Genomic DNA, 22506 nt, shown 5'->3' with positions numbered 1-22506 from the left:
TCATTAGAGCTTCTCATCAATGTGCCTCCGGTATCTAGTATAGAACACAGGGGCAAAGACCCATCAACCACGTTGGGAGTGGGGTAGGTAATGTAACGAAACTTGTAATATTCCAACTGGTATAACTGGTAGACAATTAGAACAGATATGTCATAGACATTATCACGGAAGAAGTAAGGAGACTCTTAAGTTGTTTAAAATGTGCTAAATAGAATCGAGTATATCCAAAAACAGGAATAGGCAATTTACAGTTGTAGCAGCACTGTAAATAAATAAATTAATACAACCCATAATTGTACTTGGTGCTCAAATTGTGCAAATAATGTGCAAGGTGGCGATGCAAGTGACAATGTGGACAGCAGATACGGCGCAAGGTGATTAGTGCTTAGTTATATACAGCGAGTTAAAGGAACAATATGATTATAGCTTGATTTAGGAAACTTGGTTTTGATTCAAATTGGCTGTAGTTTGGAAGAACCATATTGTATGCTGCGCCTATAGTTGCGCTGGGAGGTCGACGGCGTTTCGATCCGCATATCTCTGGATCATCATCAGGCCTGGGTTTGAAGAGTCGACAGTGCTGGGGCGGAAAGGTATCCTCGTGGTGCGGGTAATTAGCAAGGATCTTGGGGATGACTTGGTAGGACCTGAGAGCCCGGGGTCTGTGCTCGTACTGGAGATCTCGGTGTGCGCGATCTAGGATTAGATCCACGGCAGGCACGGTGGAGGAGAATCAATCTCGCTCGTTGGCATGGACATGTCTGGCGTCGAGTAAATCGAATGTTGTCAAGGATCTAGAGCAGGATCTTCCAGAAACTTCACTGTACCTCAAATGGATCTACTTCTCAATCAACAAAATCGGGACCAAACCTCTGTGACTCGCCGGCATAGTTCTCAGTGGTGACAGAAGTGTAGGACATGAACTGAACCTGGCACTAATCCTATTTACCCTCCAGAATGACTTTCAAGTGAGTACACCACTGGCATTAATCAATCTGACATTAATTTCAGATTATTAATCCCAGAGTGGATAATATTGCAGGAGCGGCCCAAGCAGGTAAGAGCGGTGGGGTGGACAGGGTGGAGGGGGGAGAGGATTCGGCAGACGCAGAGGGAAAATAAAATAAATAATTAATTTTCCCTCAGCGTCGTCTGTCGAATCCCCCCACCCCTCCCCACTGCTCTTACCTGCACGGGCCACTCCTGTAATATTGTTGTCGCTGGCCTATCTTAATGACTCTTTTTCATTAATTTGTCAATAAACAATTTTAGCTACTTTTTAAAAACCAATATTAGAATATATTTGTTTTAGTGTATGTGTGTGCATATTCCAGATTTGGGTGCTTTTATTACACAAAATGTAGTAGCAAACAATCCATTTTTCACAGCGAACCATGAAAAATCGAACATATGCGATGGACCACTGTGAAGTATAGATTTTGTTATCCTAATGACAGCCCCCTAACCGCTCTGCAGATCCTAAGCCTTACCATCGCCAGAGTAACTATAATTACTCAATATAGGAGCACATTATGTAGCCGGGTTAATTAAATTATATGACAAGAAAAGATAAATTATGCAGTATTATATGGCACATTATCTGGAAATATTATTTAGATCCATTAAAGCTGCATAGAACATTTTTTAAATTAAAATCTCCAAATTATGCAGGACATTACATTTCAAGTGTTGTAAATCCATAATTATGATGTAAATGCCACAGCAGCATAATCTCATGAATCCCCCCCCCTGATTACTGTCCATTGTTTTATCAGTAATCTATTCATGGATGGTTAACAAAGCTTAAACATTCTAATCAGTGCCCATTGTTAGCAGCACCCTGAAGAGAAGAGCTTTAGCATCAAACATACTCCATAACACATGTCTCCTTTTTCATTTTTTTGCTTCTGATAGCAGTGTGTTCCTGATTTTTTGTACCAAGTATTTTTTTCTCCTCTAGGATGGAAGGTCAGCCCTGGTCTTTCATCTTCATGATATCATTGCAGTCTGGAAATAGGCTTAAAATGCTATCCTTGTTTATTTTATTGAAGGAAAAGTACCTACATTTGCGAAGATGGCCGACGACCTGACACCAGTTCCAGCTTCCAGACCTGCCTTGGCACCTCAAAGAAGAGCCACAAATAGTACTGGGCCTTCTAATGGGCATCACATTGGGTTGCATTAAATTGAGGTGGACAGTGGCCCCAGGCATCCTATTGCCAGCCACAACCCCTCCGCAGAAACACAGTTCCCGCGTTTCCTGTGGCAACAAGGTCTTGTTAGGATGCAAGAGGGGAGTTTGGCGTGTGCCGCTGCCACATCCTTAACATCACATGGAGTCGATTTTAGTTGAAGGCTCTGGCAGAAGGTGGGTCAGATGTCTCCTAACCCAGCTGCTCAGCAGGGGCTGTGTTTCTCCTGTTTTTTGGACTCATTGGTGGGTTCCATTGGTGTGCAGCGGTGCAGAGGGCGCTCACACACCAAACATGTACACCTACAAGGCACACTGCAGGGGAAACATCCTTTACAACGCAACTTTCACTACGCAGTACCTTTACAACGCAGGTTTAACAACGAAAGTCATTACAACGAATTGTGCTGGGGGGCGCTGCAGGATAGGGAATAGTTTAATTTACTATCCAAAACCTTCCCTACTATCCACGGGGACTGGAGTTGGAATGGTAAATTAAACTATTCCACTATCCAGCGCCCCCCCCCCAACGCAAGTCGTTGTAACGACTTGCGTTGTAAAACCTGCGTTGTAAAGGCATGTGTAGTAAAAGCATGCATTATGATGACATACATCCCACTGCAGGGATGTGTTTGGAAGCCCTCAGAGGAAGGGGTCACCACAGCGGGTGGATAGAATCTGTTTCAAGCACAAGGCGCCTGGCATGGCAGCCGCAGGAATTGTGCTGCTTGCTCACCAATGGGCAACTCGGGAAGGGAGCACGGAAGGCTTTCTGAGGATGTATGGTCTGGGCCTTCTGCATGAAGTGCAGGTAACCCCCCGGATAATCAGCTCAGCCACTCTTCTTCTAGCAATACCCCCCTTTCTTTGCTGCGCTTACCATGATTAGGTACATTTAAGCTCCTCTGGCAATCAGTAATGACTGTGAAACATGTTTCAGGAGATTAACCCTTAATACTGCCTACAGCGACTATGATGAAAATACTAATATGAAAATACTAAAACACTATGTGGATCCGAATGTGCCAAGGTCACATGGAATTATCAACATCTGTGAAACCTCTGAGAGCTGCGGGCGAGATTGTGACCAGACACTTTTCTAAAAAGACATTGTAAAGGTAAAATTGTAATTTGCACAATTAATTAAAATCATTGCAATATATACACTCAGGAATGACCATTGAAGAAAAATGATATTTGAAAGAGTTTATAGATTAGGAAAGAAGGGCAAGGAAAAGTCACTAGGAGGGGATGGAACTCAGACTTGGTCTAATGGTAGGTTCAGGGAGTTGATTTCCGTAGTGAACTTTACAAAACGTGACGCCAACTGAGGTGAGTCTCCCCTCATACATGCATCTAGTGCTCCCTGGCATGTCCTGATGTTAAGAATGAGCCAAGTTGGTCGCAGCCAGAAATTTCTTTGGGCTCGAAGATTTTGGCAGATGCACAAAATATGGATAAGATTTTCCTCGTCCAGGTTACAGAAGCGGCATTGGGAGGATGCTTCTTTCTTGTATCCTTGACCAAACTTGTATGCCTTCAGCGGAATTAAGCCAAAGCGGAGTCTCATTAATTGAAGTTTTGTGTGGACTTGCATAGAGGATGCCAGGTAGGACGGTAAGGTTTTCGGGGCATATAGTTTGGAGGCCCAGGAGCCGTGAAAGAGCTGAAGTACCCGTTGCTCATCGAGGTCGTTTGATAAGATGTTTGCTTGCTTGGTAAAGAGTTTTAAGACATTGTGTTTTGATGACTTTGAGTGAGTGTGTGCCGCGGATGGTGTGTGGAAAATAGTTTACTTGCCATGAAAAGGACAAATTGTGTGGCTTTTAGCTTTGAAGGGACAGCGTTTGTAGCCCTTTTCGGTCTCACCTGCTAGCACCGCAAGCTCTTAGGTTGCGAAAGACCAATTGTTAGCTTACAGTGGGCTCAAATCCCTCACATTGCTTACCATTTTTTGGCGTAATTTTTTTTTTGCATATTCATATAGTGCAAACTCGACCCTAAGGTATTGGAGCGCTCTACATGAGCACTGTATTTTACATTACACATTCAGGCACGGGGATATTAAGCGCTTTGCCCAGAGTCACAGGATGTGGTCGCGACCCCAAGGCTCGAACCCTGGTTTCCAGCATCAAAGTCAGCAGTCTAGCCGACAGACCACATCCTCTCCCTGTTATTGTCACTTTCATTTGCTTGCTTCTTATTCAATGGCTTACCTTCCTCTTCTTGTGTTAGTTCCTTCCCGGATCATAACCTCATTAGGATCTTTTTGATTGACCGACTTGTATCCTTCCACTGCTCACATTTATGATTACTTTTTCTTTTCATTCAGTACTCCATGAGAGTTCATGTGCATTCCAGCGCTTTCCCTTGTGTGCTGCTTTCCCCCCTCAAATACCACCCTCCTCGGACTGCGTAACTCCCGACTCTTCCGAGTTTGGCTGTAAAGCACAGCAGCGGATATTTTTGTTGGGGTAGGGCTGAAGAGCAGACTTCAGAGGTTGTTTTTGTTTTATCTCCTGCATTCCACATATTGTGTGAAAGTCACGGTTTCGGAACACATTTTCTCACAGCCAGGTTCAAGCAGTACACTACAAATCTATGCTCTTCCAGTTTTAAATTATTTCAGATTCCAAGGTTCAAATGGCAAAGGAAGCATGGCAAGCCATTCTTTTAATAGCTGTAAAGGCAATGAACGATAACCTTCCCACCAATCTATGTTCTATAAACAGCAAAGCAGCCAAAACATGTCCTGCTAACATATACATGAAATTAATAATTGATAAAAAAAGCAAATTAGACAATTTCACTATACTCCATACATATAAATTGACAAGAAGTAAAAAATGAGTGGCAATGATTATAGTTCTATAATCATTGCCACTCATTTTTTACTTCTTGTCAATTTATATGTATGGAGTATAGTGAAATTGTCTAATTTGCTTTTTTTATCAATTATTAATTTCATGTATATGTTAGCAGGACATGTTTTGGCTGCTTTTTAATACGATTTTTATTAAATGAATGAGATTTTTTTTAAAAACATGTTTGTGTTGTTTCCCTTTGAATGTACTTTTCCCTGTGACCTATAGTTGTTTATTGTGACCTATAGTTTTTTATTTTGAGTTGCGATTCACACACAGTTTTTGTCCTTGCCCTAAGAACTATCTATTCTAAAAGCAGGGGGCCCTTGATATCTACATTGCTATAAACAGCAAAGCCCTGTTTACGAAATACTCAATAAATGGATGCTTTCCACAATATAATCTTCTAGTCATTTTGGGGTTGCCTTCTCCTGTTACTGGCTGTGCTGGGGCACACTTCAGGATAGCTTTTGAGATCTATAAATCACTCATTCATTCATGCATTCAGTCATTCCCAGGCCCAGAATTCTCTGAGCTGTTGCATCACTCTTGCTCATGTCTTCTCCTTGCTTTTTCCGTTTTCGCTGCTTTCTCCTTGCTTTTCCCCTCATTTATTGAGTGCCTTCTCCTTGCTTTTTACTCGTTTTCACTGCTTTCTCCTTGCCTTTTCCCTCGTTTTTTGTGCTTTCTCCTTGCTTTTTCCTAATTTTCCTTGCTTTCTCCCTGTTTCTCCCTCACTTCTTCTCCCACCTGCCCCCAGTTTTTCACACTTCCCGTCTAACCCTGCCCACCACCTCCATGACCCCTCCCTCCTCCCAGGACCTACTAAATGGAGGCCACAGCACGACCCCATTGAGCAGGTCCCAGGTCCTACTCTCCTTGTGCGGCTCTATCACTCTTGTTCCTGTCTTGCCCATGCTTCTCCCCTGTTTTCACTGCTTCCTCCTCGCCTTTTCCATTGTTTTATGAGTGCCTTCTCCTTGCTTTTCCCTCTTTTCACTGCCTTCTCCTCGCTTTTTCCCTCATTTTTCGAGTGCTTTCTCCTTGCTTTCCCCTAATTTTCCCTGCTTTCTCCTTGCTTTTCCCCTCATTTTATGAGTGCCTTCTCCTTGCTATTCCTGCTTTATCCTGCCATTTCCCCATTTTTGGGTGCCTTCTCCATGCTTTTACCTAATTTTCATTGCTTTTCTCCCTGTTTCTCCCTCATTGCTGCTCCCGTCTGCCACCCGTTTTTCCCACTTTTGAATGAGGCCCTGCCCCTGAGTTCTATGAACGACGTTTCTTTGTAAATAGTGATGAAACGTACAGAAATGTTTAATAATCTCAGTTTTTCTTGGTATATATGTGATGTATGCATTTGTGGTTCCGTGTGAATATGGTTTGAGTATGTATCTGGTTGAGTGGTGTTGAATGAATGACTATGCAATGGGATCTGACTTGTTAGATAAGAATTGTTTGATGTTAGGACATGTAATTTTAATGTATTGATATTTTTGTATTGTTGGTATATTTCTAAAGAAATTTTTCTCCTTGCATGAAAAATGAAAAATAAAATAAATCAAAGAACGAGTACATCTCTTTAAAATGTCTTTATTAGTGACTTAATGGTCCAGCCTGAGTATCAAATTGAATACATGATGTATAGCATATATTGAAGTAAAATAGGTAGAGTTAGTTTGTGTGATTATTGGTCCTGCCTCCCGCCTAGCCACGCCCATTGCCTCCCAGTGCCCTTGTCTTCTCTATGGACCTACTTTATGGAGGCTGCTGCGACCCAATTGAGCAGGTCCAAGGCCCAGCTCTCCCCGTGCTGCTAAATCGCTCCTGCTCCTGCCTCCTCCTTGGGTTTCCCTTATTTTCAATACCTTCTGCTGCTTTTCCCTTATACATTGTCCTCTCCTTGCTTTTACCTCCATTTTTTCAGTGTCTTTTCCTTGCTTTTCCCTAGTTTTTCCCGCTTTCTCCTTGCTCTTTTCCCCGTTTTTGAGTGCCTTCTCCTTGCTTTACCTACGTTTTCACTGCTCTCTCTTTGCTTTTTACCCAGTTTTTGAGTGCCTTCTCATTCTTTTCCCTCGTTTTCATTGCTTTCTCCTTGTTTTTTTCCTTTAATTCTTTGCCTGATCCCAGCAAGAACCCAGCTGCTGGATACCCTCATGGGTGATTAGCCACTGTAGGAAGCTGGCTGTTTATACAGTGAACCAAAACGAGGTTCACTGTGTAAAGAGTACAGGCAACCCTTATTGGTCTACAAAGGAAACAATTATAACACTGAATGCTCTCTTTTGTAGTTGAGTGGGAGAGCAGTTTAGGCTTATCTGAGGATAGTGCTGAACGTTTTTTGAACTCACAGAGGCAATAAATAAGACATACACTCTAGAATAAAATCGAGAACAATTTAGAAAAATAAGTAATAATGTTGTATTAATATTGATACCAAAAACTTGGTTATCAAGTAATTACTTTTTTAAATATTGAATTTCACAGGTAAGTAAACAGTTCACTTGTGTGTGTCTGAATGTATGACGTTACAACGCATGCTTTTACCACGCATGCTGTTACAACGCCGGTTTTACTACGCATACCATTACAACGCATTACACTTGGGGGTGCTGGATAGTGAATAGTTTAATTTACTATTCCAACTCCAGTCCCCGTGGACACTAGGGAAGGTGTTGGATAGTAAATTAAACTTATTCCCTGTCAATTCAATTTCAATTTTCAAAGCTTTATTCGATTATTAAAAACAATCACACAAGCATACAATATAGAAACAAACAATATGAACATTACAGTGAGAACAATAACTCAGCAGTATGAGAATTTAATAGTATTAAAACACCAGACTTTTCCTATGCGAAATGGCTTTAAGTAAAAAGGTAGCGGTAAAAAAACAGATATCTGCAGAATCAAGTGCAAATAGCAATTTCAGGGCTTGGGCTGTAGTATACACAGAGAATTTTAAAAACACGGGTCTGAGGTAGAAACGGCGAAGGTGCATATAAAGTAGGCAAATAAGCATAAAGTGCAAAGTGCTTTGCCTAGACTGGCCATCACAAGGACAGGGGGATTGGCTATGTAATTTCATCACTGGGAAGGCCACTAAGTTATGTGCAATACCAAGTCTAAACCTCGTAAGAACAAACTGATGAGATTTCTTGGTTATAAATTTTAGATACATAGGCATGCCCTTTTCTTCCAACTTATTAGAATGATAAAATACATGAGTAGGCATGGAGATACACTTCGCCCTGCGTAAGTCAGATTTAGTTTCAATAAAAACATCTTTGAGTTCCTTTTTTGATATAGTAACGGCACAATATGGGTCATTGACGATGTCAAGGTTAAAAACATCACTATAGGAAGAAGAGACATAACTTAACCAGGGGATCTTGAGGGCTTTGTCCAGATTCAGGCAATCTAGGATAATCTGCCTGGTAAAGTCAGTCTCTTCTTTAGCCCAGATTGACCTCCATACCATTAAAGGTCTCAATCCCATCAAATCTGTCAGATAATTCAAGCACACCTCGCTATGACACAATTCAGTGGGTGCCGAGGGAGGTAAACAAAGAAGCCTCTTAAGGAACCCATTCTCAGTGACTTGCAGTTCCCTATGCTGACAGTAGCCCCAGATACCAGAACCATATAGGGCAATAGATACACACCTATGCCTGTAGATATCTAACATATCTGGTATGCGGCGACTCCCTAGCTTTGCTGCAAATCGAAAAATTCCAGAGGAACTTTTAGCCATTCTACCGTTAACATTTAAAATCTCTTGCGCCCAAGTCCCTTTGTCGTTAAAAGTAACTCCGAGGTAGCAGAATCTGTCCACAACCTCAATTTTATGATTATTAAAATGGAACGGCATAACAGATTTCATCCGTTTACCACAAGCCATAATAAAAGTCTTGGAGTTATTAACTTTCAGTTTTCTCTCATTAATAAAATTATAAAAAGTATTCATGAGTTTCTGGAGCCCATTTGGAGTGCGCGAGAGCAACACCGTGTCATCGGCATAGAGCAGGACTGGTACCGGGTGGCCACCAACCGGGGGGGGAGTCTGCCTGTACCCTCTTCAGTTCCAGTTCTATAGAATTAATGAAGAGGGAAAATAGCAGGGGGGCCAGTACGCAGCCCTGCCTTATGCCTGATTTAACCTTAATTTTCTCTGTGCATTCACCTGACCGGCCAAAACGTATCTGGGCTGATAACTTATGGTAAAGTCGTGCCAGGAAGTGAATGATTGCTGGGGGGGCACCCATACCCAGTAATGTGGACCATAACAAGTTATGGTCCACAAGGTCAAAGGCACTCGAAAGATCAGCGAAGCAGAGAAATAAGGAACCCTGTTTCGCTCTCGTGTACTTTCCAATAAGGAGGTCAAGATTAATGCACTGCTCAATTGTCCCCAGTCTTTTGCGAAAGCCATATTGGGATTCAGCCAGAATTTTATTTTCCTCTACCCATTCCTCCAGCCTCATCAGGAGAACCCTACTCATAATCTTCAGGGAGGAATCAAGAAGGGAGATAGGGCGGTAGTTCTTGGCCTCTCCTCTATCTCCCTTCTTGTAGATGGGTAGAATTATAGATTCACTCCAAGTAGGTGGTGTATTCTCCAGAACTGAAGCATTAAACACCTGCGTCAGGAGTGGGCTCCAAAGAGTCGGATTAGATTTATACAGGTCAACCGGGACCCCATCGGGTCCTGGTGCCTTTCCCCCTTTACTCCGACTTATGGAAATAACCACCTCTGATAGGGTAATATCCAGGGGTAACCTCGTTTCAGACAACAGAATAGGAGAGCTGACAAAGTCCTCCCTGGGCGGGTTAAAAATTCCAGAGAAGTGGGCAACCCAATTTGCTTCACTGACCTGTGCTGACAGTACGGGGAACTCTTCATTAGCAAGAAAGGGGCTGTTGACCGTAGACCAAAAAAGCCTGCTGTCCCGTAGTACCGATGCTTGGTTCAGGGCATCCCAGGCAAGTTCCCTAAGCTCTTGCTTCCTACGTACAAGATTGTTTTTGTAGGTAAGTCTAAGTGATTTAATAGCCTCCCTGTCTCTAGGAAGTTTAGTTAAAGCCTGCTTAAGTTCCCGCAGAGATTTGGTACACATGCTATCAAACAAACCCACATTTTGCTTCCTAATTCGGGCTTTAGTAATAGTAAGACACCTTTTTATAACGATGCCAAGTGCCACAAAATTGGTTATAATGCACCCATAAAAGGCCTCTGAATCTAAACAATTGTAAATTTCAGCGAACCCAACTTCTAGGATTTTGGCTTGCAGCTTTTCAGAGTTATCCAGGCTCCACTTTATACGGATACCATTCTGTCTACAGGGGGTGACATCTTCAATTACCAGGTGATCACTGTTGGCTGGTGACCCCCAAGCAGAAATGAACATGGTAATAGCATAGTGGTCGCTACTTCCAAGGTCAATGACAACGGGGACCGTACAAAGTGGAATAAGATGCGTAGAGGCCAATAGGTGGTCAATAACAGAAGCTGAGTTAGGTCCTACAAAAGTTGGAACAGGTTTGCCATCAACATCTACAGCCGGGGGATGGATCATGAGATCCATACTTAACATGAGGGAATTAAGGGAATCACCGTAGGGTGAGTGAACAAAATGTGCCCGATTTTCCCCGTTGTCCCCGTCGGATCCACAAATTCTAGTAAATGAATGAGGACAGGTACGAAGGTTGAAATCCCCTCCCCATAAGATATCAGTTGGTTTATTGATATCTCTTCGTAAGTTGCTCAAGGCAGAACCCAACTCCTCCACCACCGAAGTATTAGAAGCATCAAACAGGTTATTATAGTGGTTAATCACCATTATTACATGGCCCTTTACATGTTCTAATATTAGGATTTGGGAGTGGTAACCCACAGGGTGGTGAGATTTCATACAGACTGGGAGGTTTACTGACAGTAAAATCACTAACCCCCCTTTAGCCCTACCCATACCTGACCTTAGTGCCGAGTTATTATATGACACAAACCCATCAAGTTTAATGTCAGTAGTTGCCCAGGTCTCTTGCAGACATAAAATATCAAAGTCGGAGAGGATCTCTCTCCAACCTAGGGACGCCGATTGCCTACTCCAACCTGCAACATTCCAACTAGCAAACTTAAAACCAGAGGAACAAGGGGAAGGTTTAATGGGCGCTGGTTCAGTGGTAATTAAAAGGTTGTTAGCAACTAGGGGAACCAGTGAAACAGGAAAAACAGCGGGAAGCACCGGGGCAGTCGAGGACTTTACAGGACTTGGAGTAGGAATGGGACTACTGCCAAACATTACAGTAGACCCTTTATCAGAGGAAGGAAGAATGGGATCTGGGGCTGGGGGCAGTCAATCTACACCATCCAGTCCGTTCAAACAACTAAAACGGTTATAATCATAAAAGGGTGTCAATGGGGGTTGAAAAAGTGGTCGTGCTGTATACCCACAATGTCTGCCCGCCCGATCAACCCTCGTCCAATTACCTTGGACTTGGTCATGGTACATATGTATAGGGGGGAAGAAAAAAGACACTGGCAGAGTCCGGATGGTGGATTCAAGAGATCTATTCGACCCAGCACATATGTGAAGAACAGTCCTTGTATCTCGAAAACTCACCATGATACAATCCCCTGTTATTGACTTCCTAGTCTTACCCAGCCAGGGTACCCTTCCCACCATGATGATTTCATTGTTAAAATGCGCTGGGAGGGGTCTATTCCAGTTCAGCCATTTAATTACTTTGCTTTTAAGTGAACGGAAATTCTCACCTTCACCCGCCTCAAGGGGGGGAACCCCGGCCATAACTACCATAAAACCATTAGCCTCGGGGGGAAGGTCAGGTCTCCGGGGTCTGGAAGCAGATTTCTCGGGGAGTAGGGGGGGATACTGTCAGCGATTTTTGCCCCACTGGGGATTGTTACTGAGGGGGCTGGACCTGAGGGTTGTGATGGAGGGATGATAGATTTACTATGATGGGACGGGGCTAGTTTAGCCATAAGTGGTTGCAAAAGGGGGATAGCAGTAGTCACCAAGGGAGGTCCCGAATTAACTAAGGGGGTTTGTGGGGTATGAGAAGTGGTAGAAGGGGGCTTGGACTCAGAGGATCTACCTTGGGTGGTTCCTGTGATTTCATACTACTTAATGTAGCCTCAAGAATAGTGAGTCTGATCTCCACTTTCTTGATGCTCTCACTGATGGGCAAGAGCAAGGATCTAAGTAGGAATTCCAGGTTCCCTAGAGGAGCAACCGGGGGCAATGTATTAGGCGGGTTATTCCCAGGGGCACCAGCAGGATCCATAGCATTAATACCCTTATCGGGGGGAGAATTACGCACATCCACCATCATTTTGTCGGGAATTGGGGCGGGCTTAGAGGATTTTCCGAAATCGGAATGGGGGAGGTTGGATTTACCCTGCCCTCCCCTTATCTTCCTTCTTCGCTTATTAGGGGGAGGGCCATGCAACTCCGCCACAGCAACTAACTTCGGCTTAACTTTCCTAGCTTTAGATGCTGGGATGGGTTGAGAGGTTAGATCAACAGCCGTACAACTAAGGCTGATGGGAAGGGTAACCTTAGAGGCCAGCACGATGGGTAGACAGGGGCTAATAGTACAATCCCTCAACAAAAGCGGGACGCCATCCTGGGATAATGGCTCCTCGCTAATGTTCAAAGAAGAGCCACCCTCTAGGGAGATAGAGGTATCTACCAGGGGCCTATGTTTCAAATTTTCAATGGAGCGGTGGCGCTCGGCCCTGCGCTCCGCCAGGGAGGTTTCCTTATCCCCATCCCCATCCCCCAAAGGGCGTGAAAAGTAATTATCCAAGGTCCTGTTTTTCACCCCCCCCCGCCTTCACAGTAGGTCCGTCCAAAGCTGGTGAAGGCATGGCAGGTATATACTACACGAGTGGGAAACAGGGGCTAATTAAATCCAGTATCCCTACAACAAATACAAGAGGGTAGGCCCAGCCCGGCCTACTCCGGCCTAAGAGGGCCTTAGAGGGCCCGCCCTTTGCCCAGGCTTCTCCCGGGCTTCTCCCGCGCGCTCCCGCGCAGCGGTAATGTGCCCTGCTCAAAAAGTTATTATGACCAATGGAAAATGGGTAATTCAATCACCCGGTGCTCAGGGGGCGGGGCGGGGCGGGGCTAGCAGGGAGAGCAGGCCAGGTGTACTCAATCGGCCAGCAGGGACTCCTGGAACATCGAGTCCCTGCACTTGCTCGCAGCCCTGCTCGGCCCTTTCTGCACCCTGGTAAGTCCTTCAACTGTCACTCAGTCCTTCCCACGATGCGGGTCCCGCGTAGCGGGAACCGCGAGTTGTAATCTGGAAATCCGGGGGTTTAAAGTCCAAAACACACGGAGCAGCCCAGCGGCACCAAACTGCGCAAAGAACAGAGGGTCCCGCCACTCGCAGAGAGATGTGGGTATTTCAATCACCCGGTGCTCAGGGGGCGGGGCGGGGCTAGCAGGGAGAGCAGGCCAGGTGTACTCAATCGGCCAGCAGGGACTCCTGGAACATCGAGACCCTGCACTTGCTCGCAGCCCTGCTAGGCCCTTTCTGCACCCTGGTAAGTCCTTCAACTGTCACTCAGTCCTTCCCGCGATGCGGGTCCCGCGTAGCGGGAACCGCGAGTTGTAATCTGGAAATCCGGGGGTTTAAAGTCCAAAACACACGGAGCAGCCCAGCGGCACCAAACTGCGCAAAGAACAGAGGGTCCCGCCACTCGCAGAGAGATGTGGGTATTTCAATCACCCGGTGCTCAGGGGGCGGGGCGGGGCTAGCAGGGAGAGCAGGCCAGGTGTACTCAATCGGCCAACAGGGACTCCTGGAACATCGAGTCCCTGCACTTGCTCGCAGCCCTGCTCGGCCCTTTCTGCACCCTGGTAAGTCCTTCAACTGTCACTCAGTCCTTCCCACGATGCGGGTCCCGCGAGTTGTAATCTGGAAATCCGGGGGTTTAAAGTCCAAAACACACGGAGCAGCCCAGCGGCACCAAACTGCGCAAAGAACAGAGGGTCCCGCCACTCGCAGAGAGATGTGGGTATTTCAATCACCCGGTGCTCAGGGGGGGGGCGGGGCTAGCAGGGAGAGCAGGCCAGGTGTACTCAATCGGCCAGCAGGGACTCCTGGAACATCGAGTCCCTGCACTTGCTCGCAGCCCTGCTCGGATCTTTCTGCACCCTGGTAAGTCCTTCAACTGTCACTCAGTCCTTCCAACGATGCGGGTCCCGCGTAGCGGGAACCGCGAGTTGTAATCTGGAAATCGGGGGGTAAAGTCCAAAACACACGGAGCAGCCCAGCGGCACCAAACTGCGCAAAGAACAGAGGGTCCCCTATTCCCTATCTTAGAGCGCCCCCCAGTGTAATGCGTTGTGATGGTATGCGTAGTAAAACCTGCGTTGTAACAGCACTGCGTGGTAAAAGTTGTGTTGTAAAGGATGTAAACCGTGCGTCTTTATGCAGCCAGGCTTCCCTATGGGAGAAAAGGCATATGTTGTAAAACAGTTATTTACGGTATGTTTCTGGGAGTCTCCTTTGGGATTTATAGTCGTAGGGGGCCGAAGTCTAAAGTACCACCAGCAGTCACCCGTTACCTGCCATGGGGCATCTGGGTGCAGAGGTGCTGGTCGGGCTGGTGCTTTGCGTGCTATGCCGGTGGAAAGAAAGGGAGCCACTTAGAAACAGGCTGCAGAGGAGGACTTTGGGAATAGTCCATGAGCTCCCAATGGGGGTTCAGGTCACAAGGGTCTTCGGAACAAGGGGGTACAGTCAGTTTTCCGATACCCCGGCTGGGAGCTTGGGTGTAGAGTGGAAAATTTGGCTGAGCTCTGTGCAGCATAGGGCCTTTCAGTTGTCAGTCTCTCCGGATGAGGGTGCAAACACCAGGGCAACTGAGCCACTCTGGAAGGGGGTCTCTGCGGTGCTGCTGTTTTTCAATAGGTGCTCAGTCTCGATACTGTTAGAGTTCTGACTGGACTAGGCTGCTGCAAGGGGTCTGGTACACTGGAAATTGCAGCTTCGGTTGGTCCTGGTGTCCTCTCAGTCTGTGAGGGGGGGGGCAGGTCTGTCCTTCAACAGCACAAGTACCTCCTCCTGAGGGGCTGCTGTGTCTGGCTTTCAGGGGAGCAGCAACACGGTAAACCAGACTCTGCTTCTTCAGTGCCTGCTGACTTGAGGGGGGTGGGAGGTGTCAGCTCCTCTACTCCAAGGGAGATCCCTGGCAATTTGCAAAAGGCTGGTAGTCTACTGGGGTTCTTGGTAGCTACTCAGCTGCAGGACGAGTCACTCGATCACGATTGTCAAGACTGGTGCAGACAGGCAGGGTTTTGGCACCAAAAGTCCACATCAGGCTTCACTTGTTTTCTCGCAGCTCTTCTTTGTCCTCTTCTTCTGGATCCATCGAATCTGTGTTCCTAGCATTTGGGGTGCTCCCGAATACTCAATTTAGGGATGTTAAGAAGAGTGACAGGTAATAGCCAATTGACTACTTACTTTTTCGGTGTCTACACCCTCTATTTGACGAATATATCTCTTTACATCGCGGATTTTACTCTGCAATGCAACACAACGCGGTCGTTACAACGACCGCGTTGTCACATCGCACTATCATTACAACGCAAGTTGTTACAATATCTTGCACTAGATGGTGCGCTGGACTTAGGAATAGTATGATTTACTATTCCAACTCCAGTGTGTGCAACACTAGGGAAAGTGTTGGAATAGTAAGTCATACTATTCCTTATCCTAGAGCGCCGTCTAGTGCAAGTCGTTGCAACGACTTGCGTAGTAATGGTAGTGCGTTGTAACAACGCAGTCGTTGTAACGACCGCGTTGTGTTTGCACACGGTGTAAAATACCCTTTGTAAACGTTGTTTCACCTATATGACAGCTTCCTGGGGGAAGTGGGCATAACCCTGACCCAGTGAGCCTAATTCCACCAAAACCAAGATGGTGGAATTCTAAGTTTTGTGTTCACATCAGTTATACAATCTTAGGGGTGGAACTAGCCTGATGGGGTAACATTCCTCCTGACTAGCTTATTTTCCGGCCTGTCCTCTTGCTAAATGGGCCTGGGTAGGGGGTGGCATTTCCCCCAGAAGCCTTGGGTCGCATATTAAATGTGGCAGAGACCTTTGAAGCCTCCTGCCTTGATATCCTGATTACTTAGCCATCCTGCTCGGAGGAGGTGAAAACACCTCTGACCAGAGCAGGCATTGTTTCTGTCTTCAGAGAGCGCATGCTCTCACCTGCTGGGGGTCAGAAGGCTGTCTGTGGTGGCAGGCTGGTCTACCCTAGTCACCCAGTACACTAGTAGTCAGTAGGTTTTCAGGGGCACATCTAAGGTACCCTCTGGGTGCATGCATTAATAAATCAATCATTGGCATCAGGGTTGGCTTATTAATGGAAGATGTTTGATATGAAACATCTCTAGTTTCAGTGAAGCCATCATGTAGCTGGGGAACAAGTAATCACCAGTGTCCAGCACATGTATTTAAAATGGCTCCCATGCTCACATGTAATATCTAAGAATTGAATTAGACATCACAGGGGCATATCTGCTCATGTAGATATGTCCACACATATAGTATCGTGCACCCTGACTTAGGGCTGTAAGACTGCTGTAGGGGGACTTACCTATACTGCAGTGTCTGCAGTCATGTCACACAGAGGGTGTGCCAATTTGTCTCCTCACTTTTCTCTGCACGATGGCACACAGCCTGCAATGGCATGATGGTGCTGAGGGGTCCCTTAGGGTGGCAAAATACATGCTGCTGCCCTTAGGGACCCTCCTTAGCTTCCTTGCCCTAGGTACTAGTGGTACCATTTACTAGGGACTTACATGGGGTGCTAAAAGTATTGCCTATTGGAGGAACAATTGTACAGTTTTAGGGAAAGAGATCTGGCACTGGAGACATGGATAGCAGGAACTCAGTGCCATTCTGTCAAAATTGCACTAAATACCAGTCAAAATGTGTGGGAGGAGACCTTGTCAAAAAGGGGCACTTTCCTTCAGCTGCTCTCTACAAATCGCAGTGCATGGAACTGGGTTAAGGGTCATCTGCTGCACTGGTGTCTCAAGGAAATGTAGCTAGCATGACACTTCTCCTGTAGGCACATATATCCAGTCCCTGCACTACTGGGGGATATACTGAAAGCAAATTAGGCCTTGGCAAGCGATTGCCTTTACATTCTGACCCTTCCTTATTCTTTTAGATCTCAAATGATAAAGATAAGACCTACTGGCTTTATCAATGCCTGTTTTAAAAGTCATTCTTGGGCCACATGAGGTAGATCTACACAGTAGGAGCCATAATAAGAAACGGTCTGTCCCACTTCCTGCAGCTGATAAATATAGCCATCGTCATTAACCCTTGCTGGATCTTTCCTCAAAGACTGGCAGGTATGAAAAGTCATAGACAGCCATAGATGAAGGGGTGAGGGTTCTTCTCCATGATAGACCTGGGAGCAGTCCAAGACATAGCGCCTCAGGTGCCCTACTCGCGGTCTTGGGGACATGTGGTCTCACCGCCTAACCTTAACAATGAAACAAACTAGTTTTTCAAATACGTTGAAGTCTTCAACTAAGTTATTGCGACAGGCGCAAATATAAAGTGGCATTGTCCCCAAGAAGGGGCATAGAGTGGCATTGATTGATTCAACAAATTGAATTTATATATTGGCGCAGCATGGGCTGGGTAAAGAATGTATCTTTGTGATTTTTTATTATTCCTATTTTCGGATGAGATCAAATAAAAACATCAACACCGCCAATCCATATTCATGCTTGTTTGCAATTGTTAACCTACTGTACTAGATATATATTTACAAGAAATCTGTAAAACAATATGTAACCTAATGCAAAATAATGCTGTCACCTGCATAAAACCATTAAATAGTTTTATGGTGATATTCCAAAAAAGTGCCTTATTCCCCTGTATTTCTCTTTCCGCACTGCATGCTCATTGTTTGTTCTCTCTTTGTTTGACTTTTGACATTTTTTCAGCCAACAGTCAAAACCTGGAGGCATAGGAGATTTCCATTTTGTTGTGATTAACTCTCTTGCTGAAGTCACAGCTGTAAATATTTATTTCACTTGTTACAATGTCAAACTTTTCGTTCGAGGAAAAACATCCTAATGGGGGATTCCGGGTCTTGGTTGAAGGCTACCTCCAGTTGTTGGCTAGCATGGGTAGCCAGTCTCCCAGTTCTCTCTGTCTAGATCAATTCTTAACATTTTGACCTCTGTGGACCCCCGCTTAATCATACTGGTACTTGGGAACCCGCACTGAATCAATATTGGAACCCGAGGACCCCCAATGAGTCACTAATGGAAAGTGATGACCTGTACTGAGCCATCATTGAGTCATTATTGGAAAGCGAGGACCCACACTAAGTCATTATTGGAAGGCGTGGACCCGCATCATTATTGAAGGCGGGGACCCAGGCCTAAACAATTTAGATTATTTGAGCTGCAAAACACTATAAAAAATACAAAACCAAGCATTAATCAAACAAATACACAAATGAAGAAATATTGAATTTAATTCACAAATGTAATTTTTTTTATTTTAACCCGTTGGCTGCTGCCATCGGCCAAAGGTCGTCGCGTGCACTACCTTGGTAGTGCTGCGCACGTCCGTTGGCCGATGCTGCCCCACCTGTTTTTCGAACGTTTAGCACTGGAGCTGAACGTTCGACGCAGCCAACGGGTTAATGGGAATACTTGACCTTTCCTAAATTCATTTGAGTCCATATTTTGTTTGATGCCCTTGCACTGCTAAAATGAATCAATCTGAAGATAGTAATTTAATTTTTTGCTTACTGTTTCAAATTCCTTAACATTTACAGAACGTTTTAAATGTTCCAATTTACATTTTGCTTGATAATGTTTATATATACTTGTTGGACCTTGCACATTCTGGTTGGCGGAGGCAAGACCCTAGCCAGACAGAACCTACCACTCCTGTCAAGGGGGAGTGATTACACTAATTGTATAAACTGAACTCACCCATGAGTAGCTTGGCACAGAGCATTCAGACTTATCACATAGGCAATGTGTAAAGCATTGGCAGAACACTGTTAAACAATAAATACACTGAGCATCACAAAGAGACTTCGCACATGGTGTATGTAAATAAAGTTTCTATTCAACACACACATTAATTAAAACAACATAAACATCGTCTAGTTTTGGGCATAAATCACATATGGAAATATCACTACCAGTACCATGTCCAATCGTGTTAAAATGACAACAGTAGTAGGCACCCTTGAGAAAGAACCTACTTTACCCCCAGCACCCTTACGCAATGTGAAACGTTGTCAGAACAGGGCCCATCCGCGCAATTATTATAATTCAATACCACACAGTTTTCAGGTGCACCTCAAATCACAACGACATCAGAAATGTGTACACACAGACGATTACAATAATGTTAAGCAGTGCCGTGGGCCAAGGCTACACGGGTAAAAACTAATGTCAAACATAGTATGCTTTTAGCAAGGAATCAACGTGTAAGGCAACACCGCGGTGTTATGTAGGTAATAACAGGCAGACAGTCCAACACACATATTCAGTATCACTACGCCGGGCCATGAATATCAGACAGGCCCGCATAGAGCGCACTCGCACACACACACACACGCATCCACAGCACTCTAATGCGGTGCACTGATATCCAGCAGGTCAGTTGATATTGCACATGCATTCCCCATGGCCCAAGACCTCCATCACCAGTTAGCTAACCCTGACCAGTGTACAACCATGGGCTGGAGATAAAGAAAACCTTCTCCGAATCCTAGGTCAACCTTGGCCGGAGTCACAATTAATAAGGAGCCCAGGGAAGAAGGTGGGGGTATGTAGCAGGCCTAATTAGGTGGCAGCCGACAAATGGGGGTTTGGCCACTACTTAGGAAGTTCACCCACAGTATGCGGAGCATATGCGGGCTGAGGGCAATAGTTATTCAGTCATGGGATTCCATACTGTGTCTTCCAGCACCAGCACAGATCTGAGAAGGATAGGAGGGGGTCACACAGTCTCGTGACTCGCTTCTGATCGCTCTTAGAAGCAATCCATAGCCCAATCAATCACTCTCACCAAGTCGTTTGGGCTGGGTGAGGAAAATGGAGTTGGCCCACCTCTGTAAGGGTACGAAGGAACAATCAATGAATGGGGCATGAAGGGGGGAGCCTCTCGGAAGAAAGAGGTACCCCATCGAATAAACGACAATCAAAGTAGCACCCTGGCAATCCTAGCACCACAGAACACGTACTGGCTTCTCTCCACCTGCCTGGAAATGAGGAACAACATCTGGTGTGCATTTGTACGAGTCATGCCAGACAATTCCAGTCACACACACAAAGAATTACAAATTCCGTACCTTCCTGAAAATGAGGCACAACATCTGGTGTGCGTTGTTCTGAGTCGCACCAGACAATTCCGGTTACACACACAGGCGCAAGTTGAGCAGTGAAGCATGAGGTAAAATGAGGCACTACTACGCGTATGCCACCACCTCCGAGGGTTGCAACTTGTGAATCAGACTCTGCACGCAATAAGCAGGCAGTAGGCGTGTCACACGAGAGAGATGCAGCACGATCAGTGAGGCGGGCCACGCGGGGTCCATCAACCGGTGAAGCCACTCACCACCAAGATGCCTAGACACATTGAGGCCACACTCCTTAGATGTGAGCAGTACTTTTTGGGGCTCTGCACAAGGCAATCCAGTCTTCAGGTACAATTCTTATTTCCACGCTTACACCGCACTACCAGTTGGGATCCAGAAGACGATGTGGGCACTTAAGAGGACACTGCTCTCCAGGTGTCACAGGCAGATGGTGTGGGTCCCTCACGGGAGGTGTTCAATGTCCCTGAGACCTCCACCAGAGAACAGGGGGCAAGCCAGCAAGCCCTTGGATAGCACACTTCAGGGTGCCACACAGCAGCAGGTAGTCAGCCCAGGCCAATGACTATTCAGGAAAGGTGCGTGGTCCCTTCCAATAGAAGTAATCCTCCTTGTGCACAAGCTTCTTCTGGCAGTGTGTACCATGCAGTTCCAGGATCTCCGGTCCCATGACCCACAAGTGTATCTCTGCCCAGCTAAAGTATGGCACCAGTAGTTATACTGTAGTGTGCCTTTGGAATTGTGGTGGTTCAGAGGGTTTCGCTTTGAACCACAGATGTCTCCCCTACAATTCAGTCTTGTCTGCCAGGGGGCCAGGGAATACAGATCTTACTCTTTAGTGGGGCCATGAACTGGCTTTCAGAGGCCAATTGTCAAAATCTCTACCTCAAATCTATCCAGCCAGGCCCCCAAGTGTCAGAGGTTGGTTGTTCCAGTTGCATGCCCAATGTTTATAGATGCCTCTGGGGAATGCACAGATGTGCTCCCTCTTCCTTCAGTGCAGGCCCACAAATAGCGGCGGCCCTGCCATCAGAGTGGAGGAGCGCCGCCCCCCTTGCCACCACCCTCAAATAAAATGATAATAAAACAGGCTTTAAACCCTGTTTTATCATCCTTTTATTTTAATACCCATGGACCTGCCCCCAGGACTCTGACAAGTCTTGGGGGTGGGTCCAGGGGGATGACACTGCTGGTGGAGGAGTGGTGGGCACTGTTACAGTGCGCATGATGGTTTGGCCGCCCGTCTCAGGCGGCGAAACTGCCATGCGCACTGAAGCACACTCCAGCCTCAGCTGCGTTGCTGGGGTTGGGCAGGCTTGATCCCTGTTTGAAAGGCTATTCTGGTGGGAAGCACAATCAGTGCTGCGTTCCACCATTAATCTGTGCAGTGACTGCCCTGGGTATGTGGTGTAGATTTTTACAGGGCACTCACAGGTACAATCCCATAAACCAATCAAGTAAGCACTACTTCCTAGCATGTGTAGGAAGGGTGCATGCGCTTTCACACTGCCTTACAGTGGGAAAGCACCCAGAGTCTTCAGGCCATGGACAGAGAATCAGCAAAACCCAGGAGGAGAAAAAGCAAAAGGTTTTAGGGAAATCCCCTAAGAAGGGTCATGTCCAACAATACTTTATTAATCTATTAATATTGTTTTAAATTGTAAGGAGTTGCGGACCCCATGATTAGGCGTTACGGACCCCTAGGGGTTCTGGGACCACAGGTTTAGATGTTTCCTTTGCACCTGTTCTGTAAAGAAAGCCCAGTGTAAATGATGGTATCCGTTTACTGTAGAAGTGCATACTACGAAACGTGGGCCATCTGAGTGGCGTGAAGTTTAAGATGTTGGCCTGGTCCCAGACCTGACTTGTTACTCCAGTGCAGTCTATTTTACCCATTTGTCCTAGAGAATCTTGCAGAATGCACTATCCTTTTACTAACATGGCCGAAGATTGTTCATACTGAAGCTAGAGCAGTACGGATCACAAAAACCTGGTTGAGGTGCATCAGCAGAGATGCGAGCCCCAATGCGAGAATAGGAAATG

The sequence above is a fragment of the Lissotriton helveticus genome, chromosome 12 (assembly GCF_964261635.1).
Source record: "Lissotriton helveticus chromosome 12, aLisHel1.1, whole genome shotgun sequence".
Classification (NCBI taxonomy): Eukaryota; Metazoa; Chordata; class Amphibia; order Caudata; family Salamandridae; genus Lissotriton; species Lissotriton helveticus.
This window is presented reverse-complemented; position numbering follows the sequence as displayed.